The sequence below is a fragment of the Athene noctua genome, chromosome 4 (genome assembly GCF_965140245.1).
Source record: "Athene noctua chromosome 4, bAthNoc1.hap1.1, whole genome shotgun sequence".
NCBI classification, from domain to species: domain Eukaryota; kingdom Metazoa; phylum Chordata; class Aves; order Strigiformes; family Strigidae; genus Athene; species Athene noctua.
This window is the reverse complement of record NC_134040.1, coordinates 33,100,447-33,105,853: the sequence shown is the minus strand read 5'-3', so window position 1 is coordinate 33,105,853 and position 5,407 is coordinate 33,100,447.

Here is a 5,407-nt window from a genome sequence, read left to right as displayed (position 1 = left end):
CCCTTCGCATATGGGGCGCATTGTGTTTACTGAGTGCATCTCCTGCTGTCCTGCTTCCTGGAGAGTTAAACCCTGATATAGGCTTTTTCTGAGAAAATAATAGCAGAATTCCCACCCTGGTTTTGCAAATCTGCAGCCAGCTGACCCCAGTAGGCCTGTCCAGCCGCTCTGCGCCCTGGCTGCTGCCATACCCAGCCTGTCCTGCTGGCTTTGGTGGCAGCCATAGCGAGTCCCAGGGAGGTGAACGGTTTGCAACCCTGTGCCGGGAGTGGTGCTGCTGGCCCACCCCGCTTCTTGCACCTGCCATGGCCAAGGTGGGGTTAAAGCCAAAAGGGCAGGGAGAAAAGGTAAAAAGTAAAAGTGGGGCCCTGCCCCCCAACAGGTGCATCTGTAAAGATAAATCTACTGCCCAAGAGAAGCAGATAAGCAGCAAACCCTTCAAGCAGGACAAAAAAAAAAAAAAGAAAATCCCCTTTTGTGGGTCTTGAAGGATGCCCAGGAGAAAAGCTCCAGTGAGTGGCACAGATAAAAACTGTAGGTGAAACAGTGCTTGCCATCCCTGTGCAGTAATGCCTAACCTCAGTGGCTGGCATAATTCCATTAGCATTTATACCATAATAATGGGAAATCATTATTTTACTAAATCTCATTATTCTCAGAAAAAAAAAAAATTGTCTTTTTTACCATGTTTTCTGTGCTTCATATAGGACTGTCCTCCTGCCAGGCCAGAACACATGCCCATTGTGGCGGGGGCACACCAGCCTGCAGCTCTCATCCACACACACCAGCACCTCAGGGTTTCCTTCGCAGAGTTTGGACCCTGACCATCTCACAGGAAAGTGCTGTTTATCTCATGTACTTGTTTGGATTTCTCTTTTTATGGAAAAAAAACCCCACTTGTTTTGTATCCGTTTTCTTCATTTCCTTTACTACCACTTAAATGGTGTCACTTTCTTGCAGAGAGATGGGGCGGGTCACTTCAATTTGCTGCTCCAATCCCAAATCCAGGTGAATTTTTCTCAGTTGGGATCAGGTGGGTGAGATAGGAAGAGGGAGTGCCTCATCTCAGAGGGCTGGATCTGGGGATATTTCTTAGAGTGAGAGAGAGCACTTTGCAGGTGACTGCCTCTTCAGCAAATTCTGAGCACAAATGTTAATGCCGAGCCAAGGGTGTGCACGCTCAGATGGTGTCTGTTTAGCAGCGGGGCATTTGGAGGAACAAAGTCTATCACAATATTTTAAAAGCTGGATAAAAGAACAGATGGCTTTGATGAGAGATGATTTGGCTAATGAAATGAGGGTTAACACTTAAGCTGAGAAACAGTTGCTTAGGCACTGGATTTAGCTCATGCACCAGGGTATGGAGCAGCTCTGATGGCTGCTGTTGAGCGATCCCTGGCCCCTTTCCCTTGCTGCTCCCATTTCTGACTGGGTGACGTTTCTTGCCAGGCCTTGCACCAGCTTTGGAGCATAAAGGAGCAGAACAGGAAAACCAGGTAGTAAATCTATTTGCAGAAGACATACATTTCCTAGGAATGAAAGCAAACTCAAAGCAATTCCCTTTTTCTGTTTTCCTTGCCTCTGCATACCTTTTCCCCCCCAAAAACCAGCCCAGTAAAACAGTAGCCGATCTTTGGTGGTAATGTCACCCTGGAGACGACTGCAATTAGAGGGGAATCAGGTTGCTTTTTTTCTTCCTGAGCCACAAGTGAGGTCTGCAAGGGCAAGGGTTAGCTCTGTGGTAGTCCTCTCTTTTACATGGAAAATAAAATACCTTTGAGGCCTGATCCTCTACTTCATGTCAGGACATGGGGTCCCAGCCTTCCCACTTCTCTGTCGCTGGAAGAAAGCAGGTGTGGAGATGGTGCGCAGTTTGGGCTCCATGAACACCAAAGTGGTGAAATTTGGAGGAGGAACATGCACGTGCTGTAAGACATCAGGTGGAGGAAATATGAATTATCAGACAGCAAAGCAAAGCCATAATTTTGAATATTTGCTTGCGTTGGAGCAGGTCCCCTTTCCGGGCCAGATGAATTTCCAGGCAGATCCCCAGTGGGTCGCAGTGGCCCAGCAGGAAAACTCAGTGAGTACTGGGGCAGGAAAGTCACGCGCTGCTCTCAGCATCCCAGGATCGTTGTCACATCTGGGCACCAGTGTCGTTGCAACTTGAAGATGTGGGCTGAGCGGGGAGACCTCAGTGTCAGCCTCTGGCACACCCACCCCTGGGGAAGCCAGGCGTAACCCCAAACAAGATGGGGGAACGTATCTGTGGCTACTCCTCTTTGCCAAGGCAGCATTGTTGGAGACATGAGAGGAAAGGCTCTTTCCACAGGTCAAGGTGAGTTTGCAGCAGGCTTTGGGATGCGCCGCATCACTGGGAGGGATGTGTTATTGTCGGATGTGGTCCAAAAGCAACAGGCCCATGTGCCCTACCTCCCTCCCTCGCCCCCCATCACAACCCAAACTGGAAGCCCAGAGAGTTGCAATGGTTCTGTGGTCCCCTCGGGTTAAATTAAGGTGAAATGACACCAAACGACAGGTTAAAATGTTTTACTAGCAGTAGAGAACAATTTAAACTTGGAAAAGGATAATAAGCAATGTGGTCTCTTATAAATCTGTAAGAAAGAAGAAGGGGAGGGGAGGGGAGGGGAGGGGAGTCAAAGCAATCCGGATCATCACCCCTGGATCCAGTGTTGTCTCAGGTCCAGTAATCCTGGGTGGTGGGTGTGCACAGAGAAAAGTTTCTGTTGCCCTTTAAAGTTCATCTTATCAGCTTATTAGCATACTAGACAAGGAGGGGCAGATATTCCACAAATGCATTTCCATGAGAGAGGAGGAAAAAGGTGGAGCAGGGGTTCCAGCTGAGTTGGTGGTCATTGCCCAGCTTTGGTTTTTCGTGTTCCCAGAGACCTTATCAGTGTCCCAGAAATGATCCCCTCCTATCAGTTCTTGTTACCACCTCAATGGTGAAGGCAAGGCAAGCGTGGTGTCTGGCTCACATGAGAGTCACAAATGGCTACACGATGGAGCCACTGATAAACATTTGTTTTCTCTCAGTCCTTGTCTGCCCCTCTGAGGCTCATCTAAGGAGTCTGACAATACAGCTTCAGCACTGGGCGGTGCATCCTTCCATAAACTCCCAATTCCTTGGGTGACATGCCTTAGACTAATCCAAAGGCCACAGCTTGTCCTTGAGGTTTTCTGTGTTGATGAATGTTTGAGGCATTTCTTCCTACAGTTCCTTACACCCCGTTGGTGGAGGAATCCTAAAAGACAAGGTTCATGGGAGAGGGGCTGCTCCTCCATGGGACTGGTGTCCTGTGCAGAAGAGATTGTAGGAAATATCCCCACGGACCCACATAACACCACCCTTTGATGACTGGTGTCTCCCTGCACCTCTGTTATATCCTGCACTGGGTGGGCTCCATGCTTGCTGGCCCCAGGCTGTGCCCTTTCTTTTAAGCCATGATTTTTTAATTTATGAGAGGTCTTTGGTGGGCCTGTCAGCATCGTGCATTTTCCAGCACTCAAAGGGACACCATCTGCTCAAAAAAGAACTGTGAACAAAATGTCTCAGATGTTCAGAGTTTACCAAAAATGAAATTGCTTTAAAATCCCATATGCTGCATTGTGTTCTTTCCATCTTGGGCTGACAGCAGAGGTGAAGTGTCTAAGGCGGTTTCTGATTAATCACTGTGTTTTCCTTTCTGGCCAAAATGACTGGGGCTGAGTGCTGTCACTTCTCACCTGTTTGACAGAAGGTTTTCCTCATACTCTGCTGCTGAAATCCAGAGATTACTGAACTCAGAGATCTCCCCTCTGTTAATTTTGAAGTGGGCTTGCTTGACTTCTGCTATTGCAGGAAGCCTTGCAGTCAGGGCTGGGGTTAATTCGGATATTTCAAGCATCCTTTTTTCCAGGCACCTGATTTTGGAGCCTATCTTGGTGACATGGCGGCAATAGCAACTCCTTGCCCAAGGAAAGTCATACCCAGCAGTCACTTGTCTTGGCCTGCAGCTCCATAGTGTGGCAGTGCCACGGGGCAGCATCAGGTACACGCAGAAGGAAAACCTGGCCAAGATCTCTGGATTTTGTGGGGCTGCAAAAAGCAAATGCTGCGAGGAGCTGTTTATTAGTCCAGGATGACACAAGATTTGAAATACCAGAGTAGGAAGAACGTTATTTCAGCACTAAAAATAGTTCCCTCAGTCTTAGAACAGCAAGAAGTGTACCCAGCAGTTGCCTTTCTGCGAGAGTGGCTGCCCTGCTCCCTTAGCAGTGCTGCCGCCGCAGAGATGCAGCCACTTCGGTGAGGGCTCAGGGGACCTGCTAGTGCTGTGCTTGCTCTGAGGACCTGTGCTTTGAGTGGTTCGTAATCCCCAGGGATTGAAGTGATGAAATCTCTTCAGGGTGAGCCATGAGGGCTAAAGCTGCAGGGCAGGGTGTTGCTTGACGGTTAGAAAGACAGTACACAAAATACTGATTAACTGCTGATGTGTAACTCAGCTCATTTCTGGGGGCTCTCATGGCTTTGGGTGGGTCTTGTGTTGGGTTGTAAGTTATAGCACCGGGGCAAAACTTTGGATAAGTGCCACCTTATTTGGGTTTTAGGAGAAGAAACAAAACAGTCAATAAATAACATCCACCATAGTGCATCCTGGCAGACAGAGAGGGGAGGGACTGGAGAAAGAAGTGGTAGCGTTCATGCTGACTTAATCCCACAAAGGTCAAAAGAGTGAAGGGATGTTTCCACCCCAGGAAAGAGTCCCAAATGGTTATCGTTGAGCTATTTGCTGGGAATGTCTCAAATTCCCAATCATAGTTGATGTTTTATGGAGACTGCAAAGCCCACTGTCCAGTAGGAAAGGGAAAGGGAGTGGAAAGGGGCTGTCGCTGGGCTCTCTTGCTGGGTGGCTGCTTCTTCCAGGTCTTCCAAAACACTTAGCGAATGGGCCTCACGTCGCAGGAGGACTGGAAAGATGCCACGGCCGTTTTAGGTGGTGACCCCTCTTCAGTGCCTCTCGGGGCTCTGGGGCAGAAGGTTTAACCCGGAGCCGCACGCTGAGCAGGTGCTGCTGGGACTGGGGAGGGAGGGCAGTGAGAGGGACGGAGAAAGAACCCGATTTACTGCAGATTGACAGCCCATCTCGTGGCTATGGAGGTGCAGCCAGAGAGTCCATACACGGTGCTGGGGCTGACCACGGGGGCTTGTTTTTGGCCGCCACGGACCAGCCACGGCCGGGGGGTGCTCTAAGCATCCCGGGGGGCTATGCTCGCTCCCCACCACCCCAAAGCCGGCGCTCAGGCCGCAGAGCGCATTTTACCGCAACCGGCCCCGCGGACGCCCGAGGCCGCCCAGAGCCGCCGCGGCGGCGGCGACCGTAATCCCCGCCCGTCCGGGGCGGGG